The sequence below is a fragment of the Armigeres subalbatus genome, unplaced genomic scaffold (assembly GCF_024139115.2).
Source record: "Armigeres subalbatus isolate Guangzhou_Male unplaced genomic scaffold, GZ_Asu_2 Contig1029, whole genome shotgun sequence".
NCBI lineage: Eukaryota > Metazoa > Arthropoda > Insecta > Diptera > Culicidae > Armigeres > Armigeres subalbatus.
In genome coordinates, this window is record NW_026941769.1 from 31,427 (window position 1) to 40,926 (window position 9,500).

At 39.9% G+C, this 9,500-nt stretch overlaps 1 pseudogene; it reads left to right on the plus strand.

Moving 5' to 3' along the window:
* The first annotated feature begins 2,547 nt into the window (after positions 1 to 2,547).
* LOC134202126 (uncharacterized) lies at positions 2,548 to 9,265 on the plus strand (annotated as a pseudogene).
* The last annotated feature ends 235 nt before the right edge of the window (positions 9,266 to 9,500 follow it).

The window sequence follows — 9,500 nt, forward strand, 5'->3', positions numbered from 1 at the left end:
TCCCACTCACTCCCGGCGCCACTGCTTGAAACCATTTTTTGCCGAAGTTGACGGACTCCATAACTCAAAACCGGTTCGTCCGATTTCAAAGCGGTTTGATGATTTTTTTGGGCCTCTATGATGACCGCCAAGCAGCAGGTTGCCGTCGACATGATGTAGCAGTCGAAGGGGTTGCCCAATTTAGGTCAAACACTTAAATGTTGTCGTCCGAAAGCCACTTTTGCCAAATACATTCATAGTTATTACAAAATTGCGCGCACACACACACGTAGCCCAATCTTCTGGAAGAATGAAACGATCGCCGAACTCCGACGCAGCTGTTTTAGAGCAAGGAGGAAGGAAGCAGAGAGCCCAACCGGCTTGGAACAGTAAATAGAAAAGAAAGGTGAATGTGGGTGTGTCCTTGTGGGTGGACAGTCAACTTTCTCCTGACACAATTCCTGTCTGGCCATGGATGTTTCAAGAAGTATCTGCTAAGATTCAAGACACGCAGAGTACCTCATTTGTAAATTAACAGTAAATTAACGTTCACCACATAGAACAATTACGCGGGAGCTTCCACCGTCGGGGAATTTCCTGTCGGGGTAGGTTACATCCGCCGCCGGGTAGATCAGAGTAGGTCGTGATCCAGCGGGAAGCTCAATGGCTCAAGGTTACAGAATATTGGTTTCAGAGGAGCCTCCACTGCCGGGGAGCTGGAGCGCTATGCTCCACACGGAATCTTTAGACCGACTTCGGAACTCGACCGGTCACTCGCTGAAATAAGAAAGAGCTCCAGAACTGCACCGATCTAGAAAACATCAAAGAGATTTACAATGATATGGAAATGCTAATATCATCTTCCAAACTTGGACGTACATGTTCATGATAGCATTAGAGGCGAAAGTATAGAATTGATAGTTCCGTTAGGATACGGCAGGCATGAAGAATGTTTTTATAGAAGTCGATTTGAAAGCGAGCGGAGGGCAATATTTGTGATGGCATATATCGCACGACCTTCCTTCTGCCAAGCTCCCGTCAAAGAGATGTTAAGAGTGATGACAACAAGCCCCTACACGGAAGTGGGTGGTCGGTTCGAGGAAATTTCATCACCGGGGAACTCCCTGTCGGAGTAGGATAGATCTGCCGCCGGCGATCATCTGAGTGATCCCAGTAGTCCACGATTTATTTGGGAGCTGATCGCATATTTGTAACATTTGCATTTTGGTTGATTTTGTAAAGCGTTTGTCAATCCTTCCCACAAACTCAATCATTTCCAGCTTACCACAGATAAGCCAGATAGTAAAGCCTATTTTACTGTTCTGGGATTAGATGTAGTAACTTGAGTTTTATGAACGATCCACAGGCTTTTTACAAAATGAACAAAAATGCGAATTTTACAAATATGCCTTAATGAAAAAGTGTTTGAGAATGATAAGAACGTTAAGCTGGGAGCTAAATGGCTCAATTTTTAGAAAAGTTCAGTTCGGAGGAAGCTTCTAGCCAATGTAGACTAGATCCAGCGCCGGGGACTATGGCGAATAGTTCGTGGCGCGTAAATAATCGGTTTTGAGTAGACGAAGAGCTCTCGTCGCCGGGGAACTTCCCGTTGGACTAGGATAGATTCGCCGTCGGGGACTTTATGAGTAGGTTGCGACCATGTCGAGAGCTGAATTCCTCAAAAATATAGTGTTACTGAATGACACGAAGTGAAACGCCAAGTGAAAAATTAAAGCTTCAGGGAAGAAATGGGAAGAATGCTGCGAACTAGCAGTACTGGACACGTGAAGTGCATTAGCACAGCCCCTCCGAAGTAATAACTTCCAGTTAGTCCCAGGGAGATCAGGGCACTCAAAGAGAATTAACATATATGTAACCCTCTGTTACAAGAGATAGGTTTGATGGGCCTTCCGTCAACCCCACCTACCCTGAGTCATAATTTCAGTTGTGTGTTTTGCAGATTTGCCTTCATCTCTCTTGAAACTCCATTAATCCACCTAGCGGTGATTGTTGCCTTTCGTGTATTAACAAAGAAAATCACATAAGAGAGGTCAAAATTGCACTTTAGGGAGATAGATTCCGTTTTTTTTTATCAATTCTCATTTATTTGCGCTCATTTGAATTCATTGCAGCAATTTGAAAAAAAATCGTTTCAATTTTTTTTTCAAGGACCCTTGTACCAATGGGAAAAAACAATGTTAACTCCGGAACGCAATGACCGATTGGGCGAAAATTAGGAAGGATTCCGCGTTGAATGTAACCTGCTGCATGCAAATCGGATAAGGCTAAGTACGAAATAGTGTGTCACATTTTTAGTACACATACGTATACATACACACACACATACAGATATTATCTGAATTCGTCGAGCTGAGTCGATTGGTATATAACACTATGGGTATTCGAGCCTTCTTTCGAAAGCTCAGTTTTGGAGTGACCCTATAGCCTTTACGTATACTTAGTATACGCGAGTTAGCAACGGAGCTAGCCAATGGGCGCTAAAAAAATGCTGACGACCCCGTCGCATCGAATTGGCAACGAAAGCCGCCAGAACGAGAGCATCGTAACCTGCTGACGACACTTGACGACGACGTTGGAGTGGACGGCAACCAACTGGAATGCGACCCAACAGTGCGACGACGGAAAAGTGCAAGTGCAAGGCTTTTGAGGTTTGAATTATTTTAGTTATTGAACAAACGTTAGTGAACGTGTAGGTTGTTCTTTTTAAAAAGAAATCCCGGCGCGGAAGAATTTTAACTGGAGGCTCCGGCGAGATCCACTGAGTGCTGGGAAGTGTATAAGTGTTTGTTTCCAAAGTGTGAAAATCTTCAGATTGGTCCCTAGAGCCAAGCACTAAATAGTGCCAAATTCTAAACAATGATAAAAATTATCAAAGTGGTCCCAAGAGCCACACACAGTGAAGCAACACGAAGCGAGAAGGACGACACAGAGGATCAATTCATCCCGATCGATACGAGGGCCCGGAGTAGCGAAAGCAGCAATAACGGAAGCAGCGGAGCAAAACGGATCAGCCCAACATATCTGCCTCTTCTCCCCCGACCTCGGTGGACAGCCAACAGAAGACCGGATTACATCAAATGCCGGCCAGACCCAGGACATGGTCCTTTATAATTTTAATATTTTTAAATTTAGTAATAGGTAACTCGATAGAAGTTAGGAGAATTGATCACTTGCCAATAATTATCTTCCAGTCAGGTTTAGCAAGAATCCAAATAGCTTCTCATTATTATGTTCACCATTTTAATATCACTTCATTGAAATTTCATGTAGAGAATCTCAGAAATCAATTTGATCAGTTAAAAGGTAATCAGTTTACACCACTGTCGATTCAGAAATTCGAGGAAATTCAGCAAACACTAAAAAGCTTAGCTCCCTTCAGGAGACAAAAGCGTTGGAACAGTTTTGGAACTGGTTGGAAATTTATAGCATGAAGCCCAGACGCTAATGACTTGAAGATTTTAAACTTCTCAATTAATGAGCTTGTATACAACAACAATCAACAGATTAGAATTAATAGGGCACTTAATTTACAGATGAAAATTAGTTTTCAAAACAAAAGATACGAATTGAGCTGTCAAACTCCAAAAAATCATTGGAAATCTATTCAATAAATATTTTTCTAATCTTTAATTTTAGCAGAATTAATGCTCAAATTGTTGAAAGTATAGCCCTTGCCAAAAGTAGGAATTTTGAATGAGAAAGTACTAAATCAAAAATGAAATTGAGATTTTGTATCAGATCTATCTAAACAAAATATCTCACTTCATAATGCCTTGGAAGCACTCAATTTTGCTGAAACAACAGTCGCCACCAGCAGCAAGGAACTGAATCTACTGATAAAAACTCCCATCTTAGACAAGAGGATTTTCCAGCAAGATTCACGTCTTCCCTGTCACAGCTAGTCACAAACAGATCCACCTGGCTAGAAGGAACTATTTGCATCATGAAATCGGTAATTACATTGTGGGCTCTTTAAGAGACAATCATATACAAAGTCCATGAAACAGAAATTCGACAATTCGGATGTGTACCAAAACTTCTCTCAGGACAACAAGCAAGCTGCAATTACACCATGAATCCACCTAAAGATGAAATTATTATTATACATGATGAAAACGTCATAATGAACTCCGACAGGAATCAAAAGACCGCATCGTGCTTTCGTGCTGTGCGGTTCTTTCTCTCTTTGCGGAAGGAAGTTTTTAATACTACCCGAAGCTATTTTAATTTCAACGGTGCTTCTTAGCGCTATTTGTACCCACTGATCCCGTTACGATCTTTGAAAGGACCCGTGCCTTCGTTTACTTTGGACCCGTTTGCGGAAGTAAAATTCCGACAAGCGGTGCGGCAAATCCCTACGGGACACCGTTCTGGGAAAAAACCTCTTAGAAGGTCACGTCTCCACGCTCAGCAATGAGTATTAACAAAAACAAGAGGAAGGGAGTCTCTGAATTCTCCACTTCCTTCAAAGAAACAAGGTTTCAAGACCGTCCTGCCCAAGCGCGGAAAAAATAGAAGGAAGCTGGAGAATTCAGATATTCCTTCTAACTCTAATATCGGAAATAATTCTTCTCCAATCGAACTGAGCAATCAGTTCGATTTGATTAATCATGATATTGAGCAAATCGAATCTACCTCTAGCCCAGGTGATTCGATTCATGCGAAAAAAGCAAAGAGATTCCGCCAATTGTGGTATCTGTTGCCGAGTTTTCTGGCTTCGGAATGAGATTTTGAGTAACCTTCAGGGGATCAAGGTTTCATTTCAGATTGCTAGGAAGGGTGACTGCCGCGTTTTGTCAGGATCCTTTGACGATCCGCAAAACGTCTTCTTCACTATTTAACTGAGAAGCGCCATAAATTCTTCACATACCACGACGACAAAACCCCAGGCGATTGTTCAAAGTCGTCTTGAAAGGTCTCCCAGTGATGACAAATCACTGGATGAGATTAAAATTGAAATTTCTCAATTACTTGGATTTTCACCAGTCCAAGTAATTAAGATGAAAAAAGAAATCACTCTGGTACTTCCCAGAGGGCATTTCTCAAGAATTTTATTTAGTTCATTTTAACAAGTGAACTAAATAATATGAAAAAGTTGGAAAAGGCCTGTATTATGTCCCATGTCCGTGTTACATGGGAACATTTCCACTGAGCCTGGGGAAATTCAAAACCCTACCCAGTGCCGTAAGTGCCAAAAGTGGGGTCATGGAACCAAACATTGTCACATGGATGCTAAATGCATGATTTGTGGTGGAACCTCTCACGCCAGGACGCATGTCCTGTGAGAGAAAGATTCAATAAATTTAAGTGCTGCACCAAACTGTGAGGGGCAATCACAAATCAATTTCTGGGAATGCCCTTCACGCAAAAAGTTTTGAATTCCCGTGCAAAATTGATGACAGGAAATTCCAATCGGATCCCAGATTCGACGGGTAGAAATTTTCAAACGCTCAAATTTTGAAACCAGTTACCAGTCGAGCAATTTATACCCACCACAATTCTGAAACAAATTTTGCCGCTCGTCAACGGGTAGCAAGCACTTCAGTAAATTCAATTTTCCAATGTACCTACGTATGCAAACATCGCTGCTGGTAGACCAAATTTCTCTTCTCAAAATGAGGTTTATACCCATGTCCCAACGGAAAATAACGGTCATGTTGCCGATTCAGGTAGCATGACTGCTTCCGATTGATTTTTAACTGAACAATTTGCATCACATGATTGATGCAATGTTCAAAGCTCATCTCATTCCTGAAGCTGTTCAGGTTGGTATAAAGTACACACAAAAAATTGTTATCGGACTCCGTTTCAATGGATCCAAATAATTGTGTGAACGTTCTAAATTGGAATGCCCGCTCTCTAAAGGGTAAGGAAGATGAATTATTCAACTTCCTTTCAGTTCATAATGTGCATATTGCCATTATAACTGAAACGTATTTAAAACCAGGACTCTCCATTAAAAGAGATCCTATTTTATCTACAGAAATGATCGTCTTGACAGCGCCTGTGGTGGGGTCGCCATTGTCATTAATAGACGTATCAAACATAAATTATTTTCTTCGTTTGAAACCAAAGTTTTTGAAACCTTGGGAGTTTCTGTTGAAACGAATTTTGGACAATTTTCCTTCATTGCAGCCTACTTGCCTTTTCAATGCAATGAAAGCAAAAGAATTTGTTGAAAGCTGATCTTCAAATTCTGACTCGCAACAAATCAAAATTCTTCGTAATTGGTGACTTCAATGCCAAACACCGTTCATGGAATAATGCTCAAAGCAATTCCAATGGTAAAATTTTATTTGAAGATTGTTCTGCGGGATATTATACTATTCAATATCCCAATGGACCAACTTGTTTTTCTTCAGTCGAAATCCTTCTACAATTGATTTAGTTTTAACAGTTCAAGTCAGCTGTGCAGCCAATTGGTAACTCATGCTGACTTTGACTCTAAATCACCTTCCTGTGACGTTTGAAATCTCACAGAAGCCATTTATAATCAATCAGCTCTACTTTTAATTATCATAGAGCTGATTGGGTTCTCTCAAAACATATATCGATAGGAATTTTGATGTTGATATTCCTCTCGATACCAAAAGTGATATTGATAATGCGCTCGTATCTTTGACAAATTTAATTGTCGAAGCCAGAGGCATTACAATTCGAAATGTGAAGTTAAATTCAACTCCATTATTATTGACGACGATCTTCAGCTACTGATCCGTCTTAAAAATGTGCAAGAAGGCAATACCAAAGAACTCGCGATCCCGCGTTGAAAGTTGTTGGCGAGATTTTGCAAAATGAAATTAAAAAACGTTTCGCTATTCTGAAATACCAACTTTGAGAATAATGTCTCGAAGTTGGATCCCAGTTCGAAACCCTTTTGGAAATTAACAAAATTCTTAAAAAACCTCAAAGCCAATTCCAGCGCTTAAAGAGGAAATAAAATTGTATTAACAAATGGCGAAAAGGCTCAAAAACTTGCTCAACAGTTCGCCCATGCACATAAAAAAATAAATGCCCATAATTTTAGTCTAGGTCTCACTAGTCCAATTGAGGATCAGGTTACACGGAGCTTTGAAGACATTCTCAATCAAGATAATGTTTTGATCCTTCGTTGGGAACTAATTTGGATGAAGTGAGATCTATTACTAGAAAAATTTAAAAATATGAAAGCCCCGGGTGATGATGGTATTTTCTACATACTTATCAAAAACTTCCTGAGAGCTCTTTATCCTTTTGGTTAATTTATTTAACAAATGTTTTCAATTGGCATACTTTCCAGATAAATGGAAAAACGCCAAAGTTGTTCCAATTTTGAAGCCGGACAAGAAATCCAGCTGAGGCTTCTGGTTATCCTTAATCAGTTTGCTTTCTTCAATAAGCAAACTGTTTGAAAAGATATTTTAAATAGAATGATGGTTCATATTAATGACAATTCTATTTTTTTGCTGATGAGCAATTTGGTTTTCGCCATGGGCATTCAACCACTCATCAGTTATTTGGACTAAGAGTTACGAAATCAATTCAGCTCAACAAATCTGAAGGATATTCGACTGGAGTTGCTCTTCTTGATATAGAGAAAGCATTTGACAGTGTTTGGCATGAAGGTTTGATTGTAAAATTGATGAATTTTAATTTTCCTCTGTACATCATTAAACTGATCCAAAATTATTTATCAGATCGCTCGCTGCAGGTAAACTATCAGAATACTAAATCTGATAGATTACCTGTAAGAACTAGTGTCCCCAAGGCAGCATACTGGGGCCCATATTGTATAACATTTTTACTTCTGACTTACCTGATTTACCACCAGGGTGTCAAAATCTTTGTTTGCAGATGATTTTAGGGCCTCTCAGCCAAGGGCAAACCTTCGTGTCATTGTAGCAGATTGCAAAAAAGTTTGGATATTTTCTCCACTTACTTGCAAAAATGGAAAATTTCCCCGAGATGCTTCAAAACTCAGCTTATAATTTTCCACATAGGTAGAAGGCTTCTTATTTGAAACCTTCTAGCAGACATATTGTCACTATGAATGGGGTTCCAATTAATTGGTCTAGCAAGAAGCTAAATATTTAGGACTTCTGCTAGATCAAAAATTAACTTTTAAAAATCACATTGAAGGCCTTCAAGCCAAATGTAACAAATATATTAAGTGCCTATATCCACTTATAAACAGAAAATCAAAACTTTGTCTTAGAACAAACTTTTGATTTACAAACAAATTACAGACCTGCCATGTTGTATGCTGTGCCAATATGGGCTAGTTGCTGCTAGTTGCCAGAAAGAAGGCACTCCAGAGGATTCAAAATAAAATTTTGAAAATGATTCTGAAGTTGCCTCCGTGGTATAGTACCAATACCAATGAACTTCATAGAATTTCTAATATTGAGACATTGCAACAAATGTCCAACAAAATAATTTCAATTTTTAGGCAAAAATCATTTGCAATCTTCTATTGCAACGATTAACTCACTTTCTACCCTTAGTATAAAATAGGTTAAGTTTAGTTTAAGTTGAAAACATTGTAATTCCTACATGGTTCGAATTCAACCCAGAGGAAAATTCTAACTGCCAGAGGCAATTGAAATGTATTAATAATAACTAAAAGCGTAACATAGCAAATAAGGATGATAGTGTTAAGAAAACACGGAACACCTAGTCTAAGAGATGAATGCATGTATTAGATAATTAGCAAATAAAATTAGTTAAAAAAAAAACTCCGACAGGAATATTTCATTCTCATCAAATTGTGGAATCAGCAACCGTACGTTATCTGGAACATTTTTGATATCGTTTCACGACTGTGAGGTAATCATCAACAACATCACCTATTCCAATATGATTCGGAATATGGCTGGAAGTCCAATACAGCTTCCATTGGATGGTCTTACAATACAAAAACAGTTCACAATAGCAAACCCTAAGCTTGGAACATCTACATAGTTTGCATCTGGAAATGCGAAAGGGAAATGGAATACATCCGATTGAACAACACCAGCATCAGTGGCCTTCCTGGCCCGTTTTGGAGGAATCATCTCCTCCCCTGCGCGATAATCGGTATTGCGATTCTTTTGAAAATTTTCTCCCACAGATCAGCCACTGTAAAGTTACAAGCATCTAATGTCACAGCCCACAGGACCCAGTGGTCGACATTCAACCCATGATGAGATCTTTGACTCTAATGGACGTGATTCGGACGGACCCTCATCTCTCCAGGAAGGGACGAGTTAGCACCGGAGCTAGCCGATGGGCGCTAGAAAAATGCTGACGACCCCGTCGCATCGAATTGGCAACGAAAGCCGCCAGAACAAGGGCATCGGAACCTGCTGACGACACTTGGCGACGACGTTGGAGCAGGACGGCAACCAACTGGAATGCGACCCAACAGTGCGACGACGGAAAGGAGTGCAAGTGCACAAGAACTTTGAGTTTGATTAATTTTAGTTATTGAATAAACGTTAGTTCGATTTCGGCTCGTGAACGTGTAGGTTCTTTTTTAAAAA